Raw genomic sequence first — 14778 nt, forward strand, 5'->3', positions numbered from 1 at the left:
TGCTGGAGTGGAGGGGGGTGGGAGGGATGGGGTAACTGGGTGATGGACATTGGGGAGGGTATGTGCTATGGTGAGCACTGTGAATTGCATAAGACTGATGAACCACAGACCTGTACCTTTGAAACAAATAATACATTATATGTTAAAAAAAAAAAAAAGAAGAAGATAGTAGGAAGGGAAAAATGAAGTGGGGGAAATCGGAGGGGGAGACAAACCATGAGACTATGGACTCTGAGAAACAAACTGAGGGTTTTAGAGGGGAGGGGGCTGGGGGGATGGGTTAGCCTGGTGATGGGTATTAAAGAGGGCACGTATTGCATGGAGCACTGGGTGCTATATGCAAACAATGAATCATGGAACACTACATCAAAAACTAATGATGTAATGTATGGTGACTAACATAACATAATAAAATAAAATTATAAAAAAAAATATCCCACACGGATGCCTGGGTGTCTCAGTAGGTTAAGCGTCTGCCTTCGGCTCAGGTCACGATCCCAGTGTCCTGGGATCGAGTCCCGCATTGGGCTCCCTGCTCAGCTGGGCGCCTGTTTCTCCCTCTGCTGCTCCTCCTGCTTGTGCTCTCTCTCGCTATGTCAAATAAATAAATAAAATCTTAAAAAAAAAATTCTGAATTCACACACATGCAAAACAATTCCATGCCCTAAAATTCACCTGCAAATACCTAAATATAACGCTCACCTGATCTCTAGCTCAGACGTAATGCCCCATCCATCCAGGTAAAGTTTAAGAACTGTACTTATCAAGCGTAATTTGGGAGACAGTAAGGAAAGAATAGTGAGTAGCTCCAGCAATTCAGCTAGGAGGGGGAAAAATTATCCCTTCCACACCCAGAGCCTAGACTAAAGTTTTCAGCAACAGTCAAAATTCTCAGAACAGTCCTGACTTTTCACTGGACTCTGTGTCTTAATTAAGTAGTCTGAGTGACAGTGCAAAAATTAATTTGAAGCTACCTTTCCTCTTCTTTACTCCGAAAAGCTGAATACTGTCTGTCTTGACTATTAAAATCCCCAGAGATTTCAATTCTGCAGGAGCTCTACATGGTTCTAAATTTAGACAAGTAATAGAAATAGTTGGAAGGCAATTCATTTTAATATCTGAACTTTTATGTTGCCAGGCAGCTAATTTCTTAAGTAATCTTAGAGCAGTCATCCGCATAAAAGAATAAATATATAAGCCATATAATCACTGATAGGTTCGTAATGGTGTTAATTAAAATATTATCTGTAGGGGTGCCTGGGTGGCTCAGTCGTTAAGCGTCTGCCTTCGGCTCAGGTCACGATCCCAGAGTCCTGGGATCGAGCCCCGCAACGGGCTCCCTGCTCGGCGGGAAGCCTGCTTCTCCCTCTCCCACTCCCCCCTGCTTGTGTTCCCTCTCTCGCTGTGTCTCTCTCTGTCAAATTAAAAAAAAAAAAAAAAAATCTTAAAAAAAAAAAATATTATCTGTAACTTCTGGACATGACCTACACCCCCCTCCCTCCCCAAAACAGGCTGTATTTCCTCCACAAGGAAAATGGGATTTTAAATATTTCAACAGAACATATTAATAGCACATCATCACTTTCCTTACAGCTTATTTGTTTCCACATCAATGGAACATATAGATAGGTTTAATGGGTTTTACCTTCACTGACATATCCCATTTCACGTAGAGTCCTAGAGCAGGATGTTCTCAAGTTGTTGGACCATAAGTGATAAGGGCACACTAGATCCCAATTCTAAGGCTATTTTGGATTCTCTAAAACATCAGACCTCATAAGGAGCCACAGAACCATACCCCAAAAGAAATGTTCAATACAGGGGCACCTGGGTGGCTCAGTCTGTTGGGCGTCTGCCTTCAGCTCCGGTTGTGGTCTCAGGGCCCTGGGATGGAGCCCCGCATCGGGCTCCTTGCTCAGTGGGGAGCCTGCTTCTCCCTCTGCCTGTCGCTCCCGCCCTGCTTGTGCTCTCTCTCTCTCTGACAGATAAACAAAAATTTTTTTTAAATATTCAATATAATAAATACCCTAACCATGTCAGTTTTCCTAGACTGTACTCAAAGTCCAATTGTAAAATATATATACAGGTGAGGGCGCCTGGGTGGCTCAGTTGGTTAAGCGACTGCCTTCGGCTCAGGTCATGATCCTGGAGTCCCGGGATGGAGTCCCGCATCGGGCTCCCTGCTCGGCAGGGAGTCTGCTTCAACCTCTGACCCTCCTCCCTCTCATGCTCTCTGTCTCTCATTCTCTCTGTCTCAAATAAATAAATAAAATCTTTAAAAAAAAAAAAAAAATATATATATATATACAGGTGAATGCAAAGTTCAGGTTCAAAGCACTAAGTATGAAAGGCCTGGTTTGGAGTTTTCCTATCCAAGGACATTTTAATTCAGACAACAGAAGATACAAAAAGGGAAACAACTTTTAAGTGGCTGAACTACAGGAAGAAAAGATCTGGATTACATAAGAGTAAAAAGGATATGGGGGCGCCTGGGTGGCTCAGTTGGTTAAGCGACTGCCTTCGGCTCAGGTCATGATCCTGGAGTCCCTGGATCGAGTCCCGCATCGGGCTCCCTGCTCGGCAGGGTGCCTGCTTCTCCCTCTGACCCTCCCCCCTCTCATGTGCTCTCTCTCTCTCATTCTCTCTGTCTCAAATAAATAAATAAAAATCTTTAAAAAAAAAAAAAAAAAGAGTAAGAAGGATATGAAAACTTATTTTCACCTTCACACCAAGTTAGGAAAAAAAAAAAACAATGCCAATTTTCTGCACAATACCTTGCCTCCCATGGCAAATCATCAGATCTGCCTCTAACAGACTTCAATCTGAGTTTAGACACTTTATTATCAGGTACATTTGGGAAGACACAGAAGGGTCTCAGATCTGGAATCCAATTTTTTTTTTTACTGGAAATAACTGATGGGGCGCCTGGGTGGCTCAGTCGTTAAGTGTCTGCCTTCGGCTTGGGTCATGATCCCGGGGGTCCTGGGATCGAGCCCCGCATCGGGCTCCCTGCTCAGCGGGAAGCCTGCTTCTCCCTCTCCCACTCCCCCTGCTTGTGTTCCCTCTCTTGCTGTGTCTCTGTCAAACAAATAAATAAAATCTTAAAAAAAAAAAAAAAGAAAGAACTGATACCACAAAGATAGCAAAGGATAATTAAGAAAAGGAAGCCATTCCCCTTTTAAGGAATCATTTGCCACTAAAGGAATCAGGGTTCCTTGCAGAAATGATTGATTCCAGTTCTGAAGCAAGTGAAGTACAAAGTGAGCCCAAAACACCTTGTAGTGCCAGAGTGTAAGGAAGTCCTCAAAGCCTGCCTGGGTCATGTCAAAAGGACACAGGAGTCAGTTTGATGGGGCTCCCACTGACCAAATTTACAACTGCTATTTTTTTAAGTTTATTTATTTTCGTAATCTCTACACCCAATGCGGGGCTCAAACTCACAACCCCAAGATTAAGAGTTGCTCACACTTCTGACCAAGCCAGTCAGGTGCCCCACTGTATTTTTAATACTTAATATTGTCAATATTTTTGACAGCAGTGAATTTTAACATAATGGATTCTTTTAAAATACTCAATCTACAGTGATCCTCAAAAACAAAAAAAGAGGGAGGAAAAGTAAAGCTCTTCTTTTTAGAACACCACCAACTAGAAAATGTAGAAGTAAATGAGAGAATCAACATTTTCCAACCACCAATGTCATAACCAATATAGGCAAGCATCATAAGTGCATGTTAATACCACTGGGTAAAACATTAAGGAACAGAAAAGTCACACATTTTTAAAAGTATCCCACAGACTGTTTCTTAATTACAAAGGGAAAAAAGTACCTTTACAAAGAAGAAATGCAGCTGACATCAACTTAACTAAGTTATCAAACTTTTTATCACCAACAATGGGACAAAGGGACATTATGTACACAGAGACACATACAACATCTTCTCGTCAAAAATGTTTAACCTAAATCTAATCATGACAAATTCAAATTGTAAAACATTCTTCAACATAACTACCCTGGACTCTACAAAAATATCAATTACATGAAAAACAAAAAAAGGAGGAAGAGAACTGCTCTGAATTAAAAGACTGGGGAATAAATGACCGTTAAATGCCAACACACGACCCTTGAATAAATCCAGGATTGGAAGGAAGGAAAGCTATAGCAATATCTCAATTGTTGAGATAATTGAGGAAATTTGAGTATAGACTATACATAATTATAGTATCACTAAAATATTTTGAATGTGATAATGAGTTTTATAATACTATTGTGGTGATATAGGAAAACAACTTTAAGCAATATTTGCTTAAGAAATTTGGGGGTGGGGGTCCCTTGGTGGCTCAGTTGGTTAAGCGTCTGCCTCCGGCTCAGATCATGATCTCAGGGTCCTGGGATCGATCCCCCCAGTGGGCTCCCTGCTCAGTGGGGAATCTGCCTCTCTCTCTCCCTCTGCCCCTCCCCCTGCCCTTCGCACACACTCTAAAAAAAAAAAAAGAGTTCCCTTTTCTCCACATCCTAGTCAACACTTGTTAGCTTATCTTTTTGACCACAGCCATTTTAACTATAGTATGAAGTGATATCTGTGATTTTGATTTGCATTCCCCTGATGATTAATGATGTTGAGCACCTTGTCATGTACATACTGGCCATCTGTGCATCTCCTTTAAAAAAAAAGGTCTGTTCAGTTCTTCTGCCCATTTTTAAATCACATTGTGTTTTTTCTATTGAGTTATATGAATTCTTCATATATTTAAGGATATTAACCCCTTATTGGATATAGGATTTACAAAATTTTTCTCCCATTCAGGTTATTTGTTCATTTTGTTGACAGTTTCCCTTGCTGTGCAAAGGCTTTTTATTTTTTTAATTATTTTTTTAAAGATTTTATTTATTTATTTGACAGAGAGAGACACAGCAAGAGAGGGAACACAAGCAGGGGGAGTGGCAGAGGGAGAAGCAGGCCTCCCGCGGAGCAGGGAGCCCGATGCGGGGCTTGATCCCAGGACCCTGGGATCATGACCTGAGCCAAAGACAGACACTTAATGACTGAGCCACCCAGGTGCCCCTTTTTAATTATTTTTAAAATAATTTCTATGCCCAACATGGTGCTCAATCTCATGACCTGGAGAGTCAGATGCTCTATTGACTGAGCCAGCCAGGCACCCCCCCACCCCCGTGCAAAAGCTTTTTGGTTTGATGTAGTTCCACTTGTATATTTTTGCTGTTACCTTTGTTTTTGGTGTCAAATTCAAAAAAATCATCACAAATACAGATGTCAAGGAGCTTACTGCCAATGTTTTCCTCTAAGAGTTTCATGGCTTCAAGTCTGTTTCCAAGTCTTTAATTCATTTTTTAATTTTTAGGGATAATGTAAGATAGTTGTCCAGTCTACCCAACCCCATTTATTGAAGAGACTATCCTTTCCCCGTTGTATATTCTTGGCTGCTTCATCACAAATTAACTGGCCATATATGCCTGGGTTTGTTTCTGGGCTCTCTATTCTGTTCCATCAATCTATGTTATCTGTTTTCATGCCATTACCACACAGTTTTGAATATTATAATATAGTAATATAGTGAAGTCAAGAAATGTGATGTGTCCAGTTTTGGTCCTCTTTCTCAAGACTTCTTTGGCTATTCAGGGTCTTTTGTGGTTATGTACAAATTTTAGGATTGTCTGTCTTCTGTGAAAAATGCCATTGGAATCGGGATAGGGATTACACTGAATCTACAGATTGCTTTGGGTAGTATGGACAGTTTAATATTAATTCTTCCAATCCATGAGCATAGACCATCTTTCCATTTATTTGTATCTTCAATTTATTTCATCAATGTCTTAGAATTTTCAGTGGTCTTTCACCTCCTTCGTTAAATTTATTCCTAGGTTTTTAAATGATTTTATTTATTTATTTGACAGAGAGAGACACAGTGAGAGAGGGAACACAAGCAGGGGGAGTGAGAGAGGGAGAAGCAGGCTTCCCATGGGGCAGGGAGCCCGACATGGGCCCGATCCCAGGACCCTGGGATCATGACCTGAGCCAAAGACAGATGCTTAATGACGGAGCCACCCAGGCACCCCTATTCCTAAGTATTTTATTATTTTGATGCAATTGTAAATAAGACTATTTTCTTAGTATCTTTCTGATAGTTCATTATTAGTATTTAGAAACACAACTGACTTTTGTATATTGATTTTGTATCCTGCAACTTTACTGAATGCATTTACTAATTCTAACTTTTTTTTGGTGTTTAAGGTCTTCTACATAAAATGTCATATGCAGAAAGTGATAGTTTTACTTCTTCCTTTCTGATTTGGATGCCATTTATTTCTTTTTCTTGCTCAACTGCTCTACTTAGAACTTCTAATACTATGCTGAATAAAGTGGCAAAGAAGGCACACAGTCGGTTAAGCATCGGACTCCGGGTTTCAGCTCAGATCGTGATCTCGCAGTCATGGGATCCAGCCCTGCGCCGCACTCCGTGCTCAGTCTGCTTCAGATTCTCATTCTCTCCCCCTCTGCTCTTTCCCCTGCTCGCTCAATCTAAAATAAATAAAATCTTTAAAACAAAAAGAAATAGGGATGCCTGGGTGGTGCAATTGGTTAGGCATCTGCCTTCGGCTCAGGTCATGATCCCAGGGTCTTGGGATCGAATCCCACATTGGGCTCCTTGCTCAGCGGGGAGCCTGCTTCTCCCTCTACCTGCTGCTCCCCCTGCTTGCTGTCTCTCTCTCTCATTCTCTGACAAATAAATAAAATCTTTTAAAAATTAAATAAATAAAAATTAAAAGGTGGCAAAGAAAAGCTTTTAGCTATTCACTGTTCAGTATAAGCTGTGGGCTTGTAATATATGGTCTTCATTATGTTGAGGTGCATTCTCTCTGTATCCACTTTGAGTTTTTATCATAAATGGATGTCAAACTTTGTCAAATGCTTTCTCTGCATTTATTTAGATGATCATGTTTCTTAGCTTTCATTTTGTTAAAGTGGTATATCACACTGACTGATTTGCAGATGTTGAACCTTTCTTGCATCCCTGGAATAAATCCAACTTGATTACGGTATATAATCCTTTTAATGTATTGTTGAATTCAGTTTGCTAATATTTTGTTGAGGATTTCTGCATACATGTTCATTGGGGATACTGACTTGTAATTTTCTTTTCTTATACTTCCACTGTCTGGCTTTGGTATCAGGGTTATGCTAGCCTCTGAAAATAAGTTTGGAAGTGTTCCCTCCTATTTTTTTGAATAGTTTGAGAAAGATTGGTATTAATTCTTCTTTAACTGTTTCACAGAATTCACCAGTGACACCATCTGGTCCTGGACTTTTGTTTCTTGGGAGGTTTTTGATTACTGGTTCAACCTCCTTACCAGTAATGGGTCTGTTCAGATTTTATTTCATGATTGTCTTGTTAGGTTGTATGTTTCTAGGAATTTATCCATTTCTTCTAGGTTGTCCAATTTGTTGGAATATAATTGTTTGTAGTATTTCTTAGGATCCTTTATTTTTTTGTAGTATCGGTTGTAACGTCTTCTCTTTTACTTCTGATTTTGAGTCTTCTCTCTTTTCTTCTTGGCAAGCCTAACTAAAGGTTTGTCTATTTTATCTTTTCAAACAACCAGCTCTTTGTTTCATTGATCTTTTCTATCATCTTTTTTAGTCTCTATTTCATTTATTTCTGCTCTGATCTCTGTTATTTCCTTCCTTCCACTAACTTTGGGCTTAATTCTTCTTTTTCTAGTTTCCTTTTTTTTTTTTTCCTTTTGGTGGGCAGCAAAGTTTATTGAGCAATAGTAAAGTGATAGTACAAAGCTCCCAAAGAGGGAGGGGACCCGAGAGGGTTATCCTTTTTCTAGTTTCTTGAGGTATAAAGTTAGTTATTTGACATCTCTCTTGTTTCTTAATGTAGGCATTTCTCACTATCAACTTCCATTTTAGAACTGCTTTTGCTGCATCCCATAGGTGTAGTATTTTGTGTACTGTATTTCCATTTTCATTTGTCTCTGGGTTTTTTTTTGTTTTTCTTGATTTCTTCTCTGACCCAATGGTTGTTCAATAAATAGCATGTTGTTCAACCTCTACATATTTGTGAATTTCCCAGTTTTCTTTTTTTTTTTTAAAGATTTTATTTATTTGACAGAGAGAGAGAGGGAGAGCATGCGCAAGCGCACAAGCAGGGGGAGCAACAGAGGGAGAGGGAGGAGGAGGCTCTTCACTGAGCAGGGAGCCCAACGCAGGGCTCAATCCCAGGACCCTGGGACCATGACCTGAGCCGAAGGCAGACACTTAACCGACTGAGCCACCCAGGTGCCCCTCCCAGTTTTCTTGTAATTGATTTCTAGTTTCATACCATTGTAGCTGGGAAAGATTCTTGATATGATTTCTATCTTCTTAAATTTATTAAGACTTGTTTTGTGGCTTAACATATCTATCCTAAGAATATTCTGTGAGTACTTCAGAAGAATGTTTTTTCTCTTGATTTTGGATGGAATGTTCTGTGTATATCTGTTAAGTCCATCTGTTCTAACATGTCACTTAAGGGAATGTTTCCTTATTGATTTTCTGTTTGGATGCTCTATCCCTTGATAAAAGTGGGATATTAAAGTCCCCTATTGGGGCGCCTGGGTGGCTCAGTCATTAAGTGTCTGCCTTCGGCTCGGGTCATGATCTCAGGGTCCTGGGATCGAGCCCCACATCGGGCTCCCGGAGCCTGCTTCTTCCTCTGTCACTCTCCCTGCTTGTGTTCCCTCTCTTGCTGTGTCTCTCTCTGTCAGATAAATAAATAAAATCTTAAAAAAAAATAAAGTTCCCTATTATTGTATTGCTATTTCTCCCTTTCTCTGTTAATATTTGCTTTATATATTTAGGTGTTCCCAAAACCTACCCCTTTCTTATTTCAATTAACAATACCATCCATTCACCTAAGACAAACTGAGAGTCATTTATTCACAATTCCTTTCCTCTCCTCCCACATTTAACCAATTTCCAAATTTTAGCACCATCTCCTTGATCCATCTGATCTTCTCAGCTCCTATCCCCTCTTCTCTGCTTCTATCACTTCTGGGCAAAGAATTTAGTTAATGGGGCAAGACCCCCAGAGCTCTTTTTTGCCTCCCACAGAGCAGCCAGCTATGTTCCTAACAGTACCTGCTCTATTGGCCTCTATCCCTGAATAACTAAAAGTCTCTGACCTACCCCTGATGGACATGTAGCACAAATGAGAAATAAACTGTTGTTTCAAGCTACTGAGAGTGGGGGTTTGTTTCTTACCCAGCATATCCTGGTCTATCTGGATTTCAACTTCTTCTGCGTGGACTACTACACCAGCCTCCTAACCAGTGTCTCCCCCTCTACTCTATATCCCCTATAAATATTTCTCCAAATTGCTATCAGAGTTACTCTTAAAAAACAAACATTTTTATGACTAAAATCTTCCAGGACGCCTGGGTGGGTCAGTCGGTTGAGCATCCGACTCTTAGCGTCAGCTCAGGTCATGATCTCATGGGTTGTGGGATCAGCCCCAAGTCAGGCTCTGCGCACAGGGAGTCTGCTTGAAGATTCTCTCCCTCTGCCCCTCCCCCCGCTCGTATGCTCTCCCTCTCTCTCTCTCTCAAATGAATAAATCCTTAAAAAAAATCTTCAGAGATTTCTCTTTGCCTCAAAATATTCAAATTCCTTAATATAGCTCTTAAGGTCTACCATAAAATCAGGCTCTCTATATATCCTCTCCAGCTATTCAAAATAGTGCTGTATCTCCATACATAGCTTATTCTTTAATATTCCTAGGTCTTTGCTCAGACTATTCTATCTACTTAAAATGCCTTCCCACCCTCACGCCACCTCCCCCACCTTTGCCTGCCTAGCCATATAAGACCCATAGTCAGCTATCCCTCCCATTCTCTCAACAGCTATTCAAATTTGGCTTCTCTTTTCAAGGCCCCTATTTTTTTTTCAAGGCCCCTATTTTAATAACCCTCCTTAACTCAGGCCCCTAACCCAAAAAGATAAGTCTTCTACATCACAAAGAATAGTAAGGCCCTACAGCCTTCAAGTTCTTTTGTTCAGATACCAAACATCTGTCCCCACCCCTTTCTTGACCTTTTCCTTCTATTTTAATAAAAAAGGTAACAATTCTACCTCTGTTCTGGATTTCATCTTCTCTACATGCTCCAGGACTTCACTCCATTATCCCCACTCTCTATTGTCTTGCTCATTCCCCAAACATATAAATATGATCAAGTCTCTCATCTTAAAAAAACTCTTCCTTGAACCCCACAATCCCTCAGTACTATTCTCTGTCTCCACCTGTTGTAATGATCTTGAAAAACAGCTTATTTGCCTTTATTTTCCCCACCTATTTATTCCTCAATCCAATGCAATTTGGGCTCTGCTCTCATCACTCCAGTGATCCTTCCTTTCACTGATGTCACCCATGACCTGAGTGCGAAATCCAGTAGGTTCTTTTCTGTCCTTACCATACTTGACCTTTCTACCCCACTTGACGTGATTGCCTTTCTCCACCTTCAAACTCTCTTCTCTAAGGTCCTATATCACACATATTTTATTGGTTTTCCATTTACCTTCCTCACCTCCTCAATTTTCTTCCAAGACTCCACTGCCACTAGTCACACCTTTAACTGTCAGTGTTCTTCAAGACTCTCTCCTCAGCCTTCAACTTTTCAGTTTCAAAATGATCCTTAGATGACCCAACCCATCACTTCAACTACAGTGTGTATACTGTTGAATCACGAATGTCTCTCCAGCCTCAAATTCTCTCTCCAACTCCAACCTGGTACACCCAACCTCCTTTCAGGAACTTCTTATGTGGTTCCATAGGTACTCAAATTCAACCAGTCTAAAACCAAACACCTCACCTTTATTTCCAAACACACAACTTTCTGTATTCCCTAACTCATAAATGATGTCACCATCCACCCTGGTATGGAACCCAAAAAGCTAGGACAAGACCTCATCCCTCTCAGCATTATTCATTCTCTCTCTCTCTCATTCGAGTGTGCGTGCACACACACACACACACACACACACACATCCAAGTCTAACTGGTTCTACCTGCTAAATATCTCTTGAATCTCTTCATGCCTGTGCACTTGCAGGACCACTTCAGAGCCTATGTCTTATCTGGATTATTTTGACTGCCCTTAAACTGGACTCCCTGATTCCAGTATATTTTCCAATCCAGTTCCCAATTTGTCACAAGTGATCTTTTTAAAAAATAAGTCCTTCAAGGAGCGCCTGGATGGCTGTCGGTTAAGCGTCTGCCTTCAGCTCAGGTCATGATTCTAGGGTCCTGGGATCAAGTGCATATTGGGCTCCCTGCTCAGCAGGGAGCCTGCTTCTCCCTCAGCTCCCCCCTCCCCTGCTCATTCTCTCTCTTTCTCTCTTAAATAAATGAAATCTTAAAAAAAAAAATTAATAAATAACATGGATTTTTTACTGTGTGTTGGGGGGGTGTTGGACCCCTAACACCTATGTTGTTCAAGGGTTAACTATATTTTTTTTGTAATCTATAATAAAACACGAATCCCTTAAGGATAGGGACAATGTCACTTTTTTTTTTCCTTTTTTAGTTTCTTTGGCATATTAACACAATATCTAACAAATAGGCACTTAAATATCTGAGTGAATGAATGATTTGGTCTTTTCATAAATTTTCTTGATGTTAGGTATTTGGAAGCAGTTTTATAAAGCTCACTTGAAGATCCCTCTTTCTATTATAAAAAATACAGAAGGACCAGAAGCTAAGAGAAGATTTTTTTTTTTTAAGATTTTATTAATTTATTTGACAGAGAGAGAGTACCAGCCGGGGAAGCAGCAGGGACAGGGAGAAGCAGGCTGCCACTGAGCAGAGAGCCTGACGTGGGGCTTGATCCCAGAACCCTGGGATCTTGACCTGAGCCGAAGGCAGACGCTTAACTGACTGAGCCACCCAGGTGCCCCTAAGAGAAGATCTTCTAACAGAGACTCATTCTAGGAAGAAAACATACAGGTGACACTTATTTTAAAGAAAAACTAATAATAAACAGATAGTTCTCTGATTTCTAAGCTAATACTATATGATAGGCTTGCAGTACACCAAAGCAGCCTATATAAAAGGATTAAACCTGTGTTAGGTGAAAAAAGGTGGGTTGGTAAAACAAAACAGTGGCAAGTGAGTCCCTATAATTATTATTTTTTTCTTTTTTTCCTTCTCCCCCTCCCTGTAATTCTTATCTTTTTTAAAATTTTTTTTTAAAGATTTTATTTATTTATTTGACAGAGAGAGACACAGCGACAGAGGGAACACAAGCAGAGGGAGTGGGGGAGGGAGAAGCAGGCTTCCCGCGGAGCAGGGAGCCTGATGCGGGGCTCGATCCCAGGACCCTGGGATCATGACCTGAGCCCAAGGCAGACGCTTAACGACTGAGCCACCCAGGCGCCCCTAAAATTTTTTTAAAGATTTATTTATTTGAGAGAGAGAAAGAGAGGGAGAGCACAGAGGGAGAGGGAGAAGCAGACTCTCCACTGAGCAGAAAGCCCGATATGGGACTCAATCCTAGGACCCTGAGATCATGACCTGAGCCAAAGGCAGACACGTAACTGACTGAGCCACCCAGGTGTCCCCTCCCTGTAATTCTGCACTGAAAATCTATCATCTTTTCAGGGGGCCTCATTTGGCAGAATGCCCTTATTGTGGGCATTGAGCAAAACATAAGTCAACAATAAAGGACAAAATGAAACAGAGAAAACAGAATTTTGTGGCCTAGAACACATAATGGACCTGAATAGATCCTATGTCTGGATCCAGCCAGTCAACTAAGTTGAAAAGACAACTGCCATTTCCCAACCAAGAGACAGAAAAGCAGTTATGAAAGCAATGTTAATTCCAAAGGAAAAAAAGGAAGATAACAGAGCACACAGAAATAAAGCGACGTTTTCTCATAGCCAACATTAACTTCAATGCTGTTGTGTTATTTAACAGCACTGGAGAACATTAGAGACTAGTAATTTGATCACATTTAATACAGACAGTCCTTCTATGAGATAGGCTATGCTTGCTGACTGTGGCCACCAAGCTGGCATAAATAAAAACTCAGGTACATGGAAAGTATGCTCATTAATATCTGCAGATACCTCTTTGTCCCTCTTCTGTATTAAGATTTTTTTTTTTTATTCATTTGAGAGAGAGAGCATGTGAGAGCATGAGCAGGGGGGAGGGCCAGAGAGAGAGAGGGAGGAGCAGACTCCCTGCTGAGCAGGGAAGGCCGATGTGGGGCTTGCTCCCAGGATCCTGGGATCACGACCTGAGCCAAAGGCAGCCGCTTAACTGACTGAGCCATCCAGGTGCCCCCCTCTTCTGTATTATTAGCTAAATATAGGTGGAGTAAAATACTGAAGCTAGCTTAAGAATACATTAAATGGAGCTTCAGTCTCAAGTGTCCACATTTTTTTTTTTAAGATTTTATTTATTTATTTGAGAGAGACAGAGATAGTGAGAGGGAGCATGAGTGGGGAGGAGAGGGAGAAGCAGACTCTGGCAGAGTGGGGAACCTGACGCGGGACTCAATCCCAGGACCCTGAGATCATGACCTGAACCGAAGGCAGATGCACATTTTAAATTTTAAATCAATAGATGTATCAAAAAGTATTACTGTACCTAACCATTAGAGATACCTCCAAAAGTAAGTTTTCCTCTACCCTAAAAGGAAGCAGACCATCAACTCCATTCTACATATGAAGACATTGATTCAGCGCAATTATTGAGATTAAACTCAGAAAAGCATCAGAGAACTTCAAACAGGGTTAAAAATTCAGAGTTTTAAACAGTGACTTTGATTTTACTTCTCATAAAGCCTATACAGAAACCAAACAAATCTGTATTCTTTCAATAGTCCTATCTTGCTGGTCAAATATACATAATTTTTCAGCCATTACATTCATTCAAAAAGAAAGAAAAGGGCGCCTGGGTGGCTCAGTTGGTTGGGCGACTGCCTTCGGCTCAGGTCATGATCCTGGAGTCCCCAGATCGAGACCCGCATCAGGCTCCCTGCTCAGCAGGGAGTCTGCTTCTCCCTCTGACCCTCCCCCTTCTCATGTGCTCTCTCTCTCTCTCAAATAAATAAATAAAATCTTTAAAAAAAAAAGAAAAAAAGAAAAAATATTTCTGCACTACCATAAAGGGAAAATACTGCAAGTATAAAACCCTATTTTGACTTCATAATCAAAAATACTGACAGGATGGAGAGTAAAACACAAAGAATAAATTTTAAACCAAGTAACTCTGAAGGGAAAATAAAAAGATTGGAAAGGGGTATAAGTAATATAAGGTTGAAGATACTATGATAATAGGAAAGGTAACACTTTGATGGTACAATCAAGAAGGGTAAAAACTTAGTTCAGGGTTTCAGTTGCTGGCCTTAGTATAGCTCTGGTCCAAATCAAGACTCAAACAATGATCTCTCTTGGGTATGGCATTAGCTAGGAGAGGCAAAACTGGCAAAATCACAATCTAGAACATACCCCTCTAGAACATATGCCTCAAATCAACTAGTTTCTTTCTTTCCTTCTCTTCCTTACAGTTAGTAGAGGAGTAAGACAAAAATCACATGTTTTAGAGAGCTCTTTTGGCACAGGAGAGATCACGATCCTAGCAAATTTAACTTCAGTGTGAGCAGAAACTCAGAATGGAATATAAAGAGAGAAATATGATAGGGTAAAGACAAAGGGGAACCCAGCTTTGTGGAAACTGGTTCAAAACAGACAGAAAAAATAAGAGGTTTAG

At 40.6% G+C, this 14778-nt stretch overlaps 1 protein-coding gene across 16 annotated transcripts in view; it reads right to left on the reverse strand.

The window, feature by feature from the left end:
* R3HDM2 (R3H domain containing 2) overlaps nucleotides 1-14778 on the reverse strand; it is a 162806-nt gene that overhangs the window by 139026 nt on the left and 9002 nt on the right. For 10 of the 16 annotated variants that reach the window (XM_081821915.1, XM_081821916.1, XM_081821914.1 and 7 more), the window contains exon 2: nucleotides 1799-1978. The exons of 5 other annotated variants lie outside the window; for them this stretch is intronic. The gene's annotated coding sequence lies outside the window, so the exon portion shown is untranslated. Of the gene's footprint in view, nucleotides 1-1798; nucleotides 1979-14778 lie in introns of those variants that run through there. One more of the 16 variants, XM_081821919.1, reaches the window with a different exon arrangement.

This window comes from Leptonychotes weddellii, chromosome 5 (assembly GCF_054177405.1).
Source record: "Leptonychotes weddellii isolate Sample4059 chromosome 5, ASM5417740v2, whole genome shotgun sequence".
Lineage (NCBI taxonomy): Eukaryota > Metazoa > Chordata > Mammalia > Carnivora > Phocidae > Leptonychotes > Leptonychotes weddellii.